A 9,681-nucleotide genomic window follows, 5' to 3' on the forward strand; every position below is an offset into this window, starting at 1 on the left:
ATATATATATATATATATATATATATATATATATATATAAAATCTTAATTAGGATGGAGAAAACATACATGATAGAAAGCACAAGTTATTTAATAGTTGAATGGACCTAGAGATGATCATAGTAAGTGAAGTTAAGTCAGAAAGAGAAAGACGAATGCCATATGATATCACTTATATGTGGAATCTAAAATATGGCACAAATGAACCTATCTACAAAACAGAAACAGACTCATAGACATAGAGAACAGACTTGTGGCTGCCAAGGGGGAGGGGGGTGGGGGAGGCATGGACTGGGAGGTTGGGGTGAGCAGATGCAAACTATTACATATAGAATGGATAAACAACAAGGTCCTACTGCAGAGCACAGGGGACTATATCCAATCTTCTGGGATAAACCATAATGGAAAAGAATATAAAAAAGAATATATATATATATATATATATATATATATAACTGAATCACTTGGCTGTACAGCAGAAATTTAACACAACACTGTAAATCAACTACACTTCAATAAAAATGTTTTTAAAGACCATAATGGATAAGAATATTAAAAAGAATATATATATGTATAAATGAATCACTTTGCTGCACAGCAGAAATTAACACAACATTGTAAATCACCTGTACTTCAATTTTAAAAAATAATAAAATAAAATTTTAAAGTTCTTTAATAGTTAAAGAAATTGGGAGGGAAAAAGAAAAACACTCCCTCGATTTGACAGATGGTCTCGGCTCTCCATCTGAGCACATGTGGCTTCACTGGCACCACGCGTCTGAACTCTTGACCATCTCCGTGGATCGACTAATACAATACAATGTCCCATAGCATCACACAAATAAACCAGCTTGCTGCCCGTTCACCCAGTATTTGACGAAGAAGATTCTCTGCCGTACTGAGAGTCCACACACTTCTCCTTAAACAATGAGCTGAAAAGAAGGAGGTATCTTCTTAAATCACAAAGATTCCGGAGCCCTCTTCCGGAGTGGCTAACAAATTTATTTCTTCTTGTCCTAGTCAACCTGGTGGCATGAGATTGCATTACCCTCCGCCAAACTGGTTCCTCTTCATTTCGGTGACCTTCGTTCTCCTGGGTGTTTGCAGTCCTACCCGGGCTGATAGAGAAGGCTAGTGCCTTGCCAGTGGGAGTCTCAAAAGAAGCTTCAGTTTGATTAAACTCTGCTCTGTGATGCTTGTTTCTTAAAGTTAGACATATAATGTTTTACATTTACATAAATTCACATTCTGTTATCAGAAATCTTTATATCCATAGTTTAGCCCGTGTGAAGTAATTATTTTTACGATGAACAAAACTTTGGCTCTGGTAGAATAAAAAGAGAGCTGGAAACAGTGTCTATCAAAGATGATAAGAAAATCAAATTGAATTCTTTACTGGATGACGCTTAGTAACTTTCTACGCACTGGGGGAGGGGAAGGCGGTAGAAAGATTTCTTGAGGGAATTCGGGACTCCTAGATTAACATTCCAGCTCTGTCGTTAATTAGCAGTGTCATTTTATACAGGTGTCGTCTTGGATAATTCCTCTCACAGCCTCAGGTTCTTCCTCAGTCAACTGAGAGAGTTGGCCGTGGGGTGATTCTAAGATCCGATTCAACCCCCAATATTCCTTGATTCTCTTTATGACCTCAAGGTATTTGACAAAGGAAATCGATTTGGGGTCTTGACCTAAGTTTTAAAATAACATTACAACATAATAACACTTACTCTTCCTTTCAACCTCAAAATATTTTTCTTGTATAATGTAATCTTTAAAATACCCCTTGGATAAGAAGAGGAACTATTATTATCTCCATTTCCAAGATGGGGAAATTTGGGGGGTTCAGACTCATTATCAACACTTGAGTCCCTTTTACTGGTCTTAAAGCTCTGTCATTGCCGGTCGGAGGCTTTTCTTTTGTTTTTTTTAATAAATTTATTTATTTATTTATGGCTGCTTTGGGTCTTCGTTGCTGCGCGCGGGCTTTCCCTAGCTGCGGCGAGCGGGGGCTACTCTTCGTTGCGGTACGCGGACTTCTCAGTGCGGTGGCTTCTCTTGTTGCGGAGCACGGGCTCTAGGCGCACGGGCTTCAGCAGTTGTGGCATGTGGGCTCAGTAGTTGTGACTCTCAGGCTCTAGAGCGCAGGCTCAGTAGTTGTGGCTCACGGGCTCAGTTGCTCCGCGGCATGTGGGATCTTCCCGGACCAGGGCTCGAACCCGTGTCCCCTGCATGCGCAGGCGGATTCTTAACCACTGAGCCACCAGGGAAGCCCGGAGGCATATTTTTTTGAGCCTGGCTCTCAGTAGTCACCAGGTCAAGGTGAGAATAAATAGTTCAGCTCCTGGCCCATCACTGCAAAGCCAAGGAGTCTGTATTTAAATCCCTGTCTTGCACTTGCTCTAGTTGCATCCAGGGAAGAAAAATACAAGGAAATGCCAGGCTTTCAGGAAGTGGTTACAAAATAAAGGACGCTACTCCAAGTTAAATTAAATTAAATAACATCTAAGTCATTTAAAGATCTACCTGGAATGGTGACACTGTGGAGCCAGCATGGCTTCACAGTGACTCACGCTGAGACATATTCCTGGTGTTAGTATAATATACATAACATGATATTTGAAAATGTGTAGAATGCAGTATTAAAATGAGAACCGGGTTTAGTGACGGAAAAGAGCCTCTCTATCACGGTAACATTTCGTGTTATCACGGTAACGTTGCATCACGGTAAAATATCCCTGGTAGAGCAGAGAAAATGTATCATTTATCTTTCCCACTCTTCCCAGTTTCCCCTTCACTCACTGTTCAGATGCTGAGTCTGAAATGACTTAGAAGGGGAGGAATTCACAGTGTTGCAGACAGAAGGCCTTTCTCCGGGCAGTGCTTCTTAGTCTTCTTTGTAAGTAGGGATAACAAAGACCCCCAAGATATGAACAGACAAAGGACATAAGTAAACAATTCACAAAAGAGGAAATTCAGCTGTTTGTCAAGCAGTGGGAAAAGATTCCATCTCACTAGTAATCAAAGATATGCAAATTAAAACGCTAATGAGAGAGCATTTAGCGAAGCATTTGGTTGTTTGTTGTTTATGATAATACTCACACTGGCATCAGTGTGAAAGCTGCTTTCTGGCCCATGGCTAGTAGCAGTGGAAACAGATTTAGCTCTGTTAGAAAGAAAATTGGCTGTGATGCAAATCAAAATTAAAGCATTAAAATATTTTATGCTTTTTGAACTAGTAATTCCACTCTTGGGAATCCATTCTAAGAAAGTCCAAATACGGAAACCATTTTGCCTACAGCGATGTGTTTCATCATAGGGCTGTTTGTTAAACCAAGAAGGAGATACTAAATAAATGTCCAATGATAGGTTAATTAGGTATGACTCGTCCTGACCAAAATATTGTGAAGCAATTAAAATTGTTTCTAAACACATAGGAAAATACATACGTTATCATGTAATGTGAGAAATTAGGTCATAAAAACCACGAAAACAAATAGCTTTTTCTTAAAGACGAAAAAAAATTATTTCTAGAAAACAATAAAAGAAATCACTAATGTTAATAGGAGTTGTCCTCAGATTAGTAACTCTTCTTTTTACTCTTCTGTATTTTCAATCGTTTCCTATTGATCACTTAGGACTTTTTATAATGATAAAAGCGTTTATTTTTAAAAAGATAAAAGCTTGGGACTTCCCCGGCGGTCCAGTGGTTAAGACTCCGGGCTTCCATTGCAGGGGGCGTGGGTTTGATCCCTGGCTGGGGAACTAAGATCCCACACGCCGCGTGGCACGGCTAAAAAAAAAAAAAAAAAAAAGATAAAAGCTTAACATTTTTCATCACAGTCCCCTTTAAAATGTATTGTCTGAAAGAAAAACTGAATTCCCCGGATCTCATCTCTCATAACGATTAGTTTTTTCTTTTTGATTTCTATACTATCCTAACCTATATTAAATAGATAATTGACCTGTTAACCAAAACAAAAAGAAATGTCCCTAACAGTTTCCTTAGAAGTTTTGTATGAATGTGCCCTAAAACACAGCTTTGCTTTCATTCTTTCCAGTTTACTTTGCACTCTAAAATTCTCATCTCCCTCCAAGCTAGAACTTCTTTTTAAATTTTAATTGTGACCATACTGTTCTTTTTCAAAAAGAAAAAAAAAAAGGAAAATGGTAAAAACAATGATAAAAGATGGTACTATTTAGTCTTCAGAAAAGAACAGCACGGCCTTTATCAGAGGCCTATCCAGTACTTAGAAACAAAGAAGCCAGAGGAGGAGAAAATGACAGATATTCAGTGGGAGGGGGAAAGTTCCTCCACATAAGGCCTGTCAAGGAACAGAATTGTACCATGATTTTTTTTTAACATCTTTATTGGAGTATAATTGCTTTACAATGGTGCGTTAGTTTCTGCTGTAAAACAAAGTGAATCAGCTATACGTATACATACAGCCCCATATCCCCTCCTTCTTGCGTCTCCCTCCCACCCTCCCTATCCCACCGTGTACCATGATTTTGGATGACAGCACATCACGGATATATTTGCGTGAGACTGTGTAGTGTTGGCTTGGATTTTTGTGATGCCACCTAAAATCGAAACCAAGTAGATACACTAGCGACACAGATTTTGAAAGACCAACAAAGAAGTTTATCAGCCGGACAGAGAACTGGCTCCCAGGTTGCATCAGCCGTTCCTGCAAATTCCTTTCCTCCTCCTTTTTCTTAAAATACCCTTCCTGAATTTGTGACTTCTGTTAGGAAAATTGCAACGACTTTGGGGCCCCGAATGCGATTAAGTCTACTTAAATATCAACAACCTCTCCACTCTATCAGCTTTCCTTTACTATGTGATTCTGGAAACAAAAAAAAGAAATGGTGCAGATTGTTTCCTTCTATAATTTGACGCTAATAAGTTAAAGATGAATGACGTGATCCTTTTATGGTGGTTGTTTGTGAGCCCCCAGTGGGCCAGACTTAGCAACCCATTATTTATCGTCTTCTCCTGGGCTTATCATCTTTCTTACATTACATGTTGAGAGCTCACAGCCCTTTTAATGCTCACGCCCTTGTGTACATTCCATTCATCGTGCTCAGCCACTATGGATTATTGCCATCTGGTGGAAAAACAGGGTTGGCTACCAGATGGTAGTTTTGAAATTTCCGGAAGTAAAGTAAAGTAGTTTTCATCGGGAGAAAAATGCATTCATTTCTCTCATGCATATCCTGGGGTTCTAAAACAACAAGCGATTGACATGTATACACCGCTATATTTATTTACTTATTTAAAAGATTTTTTGATGTGGACCATTTTTAAAGTCTTTACTGAATTTGTTACAATACTGCTTCTGTTCCATTCTGGTTTTTTTGGCCCTGAGGCATGTGGGATCCCACCTCCCTGACCAAGTATCAAACCCACACCCCCTGCACTGGAAGGCAAAGTCTTAACCACTGGACCAAATGGATAACTAATAAGGACCTACTGTATAGCACAGAAAACCCTGCGCAATATTATGTAGCAACATAAATGGGAAAAGAATTTGAAAAAGAATGGATACATGTATAGGTATAACTGAATCCCTTTGCTGTACAGCTGAAACTATCACAATATTGGTAATCAACTCTGCTCCAATATAAGGTAAAAAGTTTAAAAAAATAATAAAACGACAAGCACTTTTCTATTCCATTTCACTTGGGGGGGTGGGTGGAGTATGCAACAAGCTCAGCTGTTCAAGAGATGAAAGTGTTGATTTTCTATAATGATCACAAGAACAGTGCTTGTGAAAAAGTTGCACCACATTTTTAAGTAACCTTGTGACTGTAAGACAGAAAAATGACAAAACAAAACAGCTAAAATGTCTCAATTGCCTTTCCCTTCACCAGGGAGAAGTACAGTATTAGATAGCTTCCACTTCTAAGTTCTGTAATAGCACACTTGAGTCACTGAGCAATTTTCAGATATATTAGTTCTTAACGTGAGATTTATTCACAGGCAAAATTTAACATAGTCTTCAAAGTGACAGGATGAATATAATTCCAAAATAATGAGGCGTTTCTTTTTCCCAAGTTGTCATAAAACTTACTAACACAATTATAATTTCTAAAAATCTAAATTCAACAAGATGTCAGGCCTGCGCACCTCAAAACTGTCAACATTATAAAAGACAAAAATGGCCGGGGTATTGTTTCAGAGAAAAAGAGCTTAAATGAGACATAATCACCAAAGGCAGCGAATGATTCTTGATTGGACTGCGATTCTGGAAAAAGAGAGGGTAATTAGAGAAATTTGAATACGAGCTATATCTGAGGCAATATTATTGTATCAGTGTTAAATTTCTTAGGGAAGATAGTGCTACTGTTATGTAAGAGAATGTCCTTTCCTTGGACGATGCAGGATAAATATTTAGGTGTAACACTTACTTTTAATTGTTGAAAAATAGACAGACATGAAGTATACGCAGCAAAATATTAATAATTTGTGACCCTAGATGAAGGGCTTATGGATTCCATTGTTCAAGGTTTTCAAATTTTCCATAGGTTCACATTTTTTAAAATAAAAAATTGGCACCAAAAATCTGAAGCGACTAGTCTTTAAAAAAACTTTACAGGGAGCTTCTTTGTCAGCCCATGATACAGAATGTCCCTGATACACAGTAGATAATTGACTGAGTGTATCAGTCTAATTATAGGACTGTTTGTCTTGTTCTTTTGGTTTTGTTTTGTTTTTTTCTTTTTCTTTTTTATGTGGCTATGCCGTGTGGCTTGTGGGATCTTAGTTCCCCAACCAGGGATCAAACCCGGGCCCTTAGCAGTGAAAGCACCGAGTCCTAGAGTCCTAACCACTGGACCACCAGGGAAGTCCCTGGGCCTGTTTGTCTTGTTACTAGATATCACACCATGAGTAAGGTCACTTAGTAGGATCAAAAAGCATCAAGTGGTTTATGCTTCCAGCCATGACGGAATAGGAATTGGATTTACCCTCTTACCTTAACTAAGAAACTGGGCAAAACATATGAAACACTGGTTCACAGATATCGGCCCACAAGAATCTTAAGACAATGTCCCCGGGACTTCCCCGGCAGTCCCGTGGTTAGGATTTCACTGCCGGGGCCCAGGTTCCATCCCTGGTCCGGGAACTAAGATCCTGCAAGCCAGGCAGTGTGGCCAAAAAAAAAAAAAAAAAAAAAAAAAAAAGACAGTGTCCCCTCAGAGAAGGAAACACGTGAGGGGAGCATTCCCTGGTGGTCCAGTGGTTAGGACTCTGCGCTTTCACTGCCGAGGGCCCGGGGTTCGATCCCTGGTCGGGGAACTAAGATCCTGCAAGCCAGGCAGTGTGGCCAAAAAAAAAAAAAAAAAAAAAAAAAAGACAGTGTCCCCTCAGAGAAGGAAACACGTGAGGGGAGCTCTACCATCGTCCCAGCTCACTGTCTGCACTTTCCAGGCTGTAGCTCAAGGAGAAACACAAATGGCGCCCAAGGGATCCTTTGAGTCCAGGAAACAGAGTTGAAAATGATAGACTTGAGATGAAAGTGGTTAGAATTTGCAGGGAGGAGTACTGGAGAGCAAAGAAGACTACAAGAGAGAGCTTGTGGGAACTGCAGAGGGGTCCCCTCAGGTCTTCATGCGTGTGATGAGCACATTCGCGTGAGGAAACGGCCTGAGGCTAGAGAAAGTTGAGAACGCTCAAAGGTGCGAACGTGTGTTCCATCAGTGTCAGGCGTGAGGGAAAGGGCAGCTTGCCCTCCGTCTCCTATTGCTGAGGACCCTTCAGCTCTACCATCGCCCACCTCCTCTCCCTCTAGTCAGCAACTCTTCTTGCCCGTTCACTCAATGCCAACCCCTGTGTGCCAGCTGTTGTGCTGTACTGCTGTCCTTTTCGAGGGACTGTACTGTAAGAGTAAAAATGCTTTCTTCATTTTTTGTGTTTGTCCTTTATGTACTATTCGGGTGAAAATTATTCTAAACCTATTACAGTACAGTACTATACAGCAAATGGCGCCCAAGGGATCCTTTGAGTCCAGGAAACAGAGTTGAAAATGATAGACTTGAGATGAAAGTGGTTAGAATTTGCAGGGAGGAGTACTGGAGAGCAAAGAAGACTACAAGAGAGAGCTTGTGGGAACTGCAGAGGGGTCCCCTCAGGTCTTCATGCGTGTGATGAGCACATTCGCGTGAGGAAACGGCCTGAGGCTAGAGAAAGTTGAGAACGCTCAAAGGTGCGAACGTGTGTTCCATCAGTGTCAGGCGTGAGGGAAAGGGCAGCTTGCCCTCCGTCTCCTATTGCTGAGGACCCTTCAGCTCTACCATCGCCCACCTCCTCTCCCTCTAGTCAGCAACTCTTCTTGCCCGTTCACTCAATGCCAACCCCTGTGTGCCAGCTGTTGTGCTGTACTGCTGTCCTTTTCGAGGGACTGTACTGTAAGAGTAAAAATGCTTTCTTCATTTTTTGTGTTTGTCCTTTATGTACTATTCGGGTGAAAATTATTCTAAACCTATTACAGTACAGTACTATACAGCCGATTGTGTTAGTTGGGTACCGAGGCTAACTTTGTTGGACTTACGAACACGCTCTCGGATCAGAACTCGTTCAAATGTAGGGGACTTGCTGTAGGGTTCCCTGTGCTGTACAGTGGGTCCTAGGTGATTATCCATTTTATATATAGTAGTGGGTACATGTTAATCCCAAACTCCTAATTTATCCCTGCCCCCCCTTCCCCTTTGGGAACTAAGCATACGTGTGTTGTTATACTCTGTGAGGCTATTTCTCTATTGTAAATAAGTTCATTCGTCTCCTTTTCTTAGATTCCACATATCAGTGATAGGATATGATATTTGTCCTTGGCTGACTTACTTCACTTAATATGATCGTGTCTGGGTCCATCCGTATTGCTGCAAATGAAGAGTCTTTCATTACCACATATCAGTGATAGGATATGATATTTGTCCTTGGCTGACTTACTTCACTTAATATGATCGTGTCTGGGTCCATCCGTATTGCTGCAAATGAAGAGTTTTTCATTAAAAATGCAGAGCCCCCAGAGAGAAAGAGAGAGGGAGCAAAACAAAAAGTAATGTTCGTAAAAGACTTTGTTTTAAATTTTACTGCTTTGGAGAATTAGAAGAGATATTGGTTGACTTGGAAAGATATGGGGTGGGAGGAGATTACACTTTACAAAATAGCAGGTACGATGTAAGATACATGTTATACACCTTGTGATATAGAATATGCGATATATAATACACTCTGAGTGGTGTGATGATAGGTGATTATTATTTACTTGCTCATACACATATTTTGCTTCTTTTACAGTTAACGTGTCCTATTTATGTCACTTACTTTTCAGGTAAATTTTGTTGTGTTTTGTTTTGTGGCCGCGCTCTGCAGCATGTGGGAATCTTAGTTCCCCGACCAGGGATTGAACCCTCGCCCCCTGCAGTGGAAGCACGAGGTCTTAACCACTGGACCGCCGGAGAAGTCCCTTTAATTTTTTTTTTTTTTAATTTACTTTTGGCTGCGTTGGGTCTTTCTTGCTGCGCGCGGGCTTTTCTCTAGTTGCGGCGAGCGGGGGCTCCTCTTCGTTGCGGTGCGCAGGCTTCTCATCACGGTGGCTTCTCTTGTTGCGGAGCACGGGATCTAGGCGCGTGGGCTTCAGTAGTTGTGGCACGTGGGCTCAGTAGTTGTGGCACACGG

Source organism: Physeter macrocephalus, chromosome 11, assembly GCF_002837175.3.
Source record: "Physeter macrocephalus isolate SW-GA chromosome 11, ASM283717v5, whole genome shotgun sequence".
NCBI lineage: Eukaryota > Metazoa > Chordata > Mammalia > Artiodactyla > Physeteridae > Physeter > Physeter macrocephalus.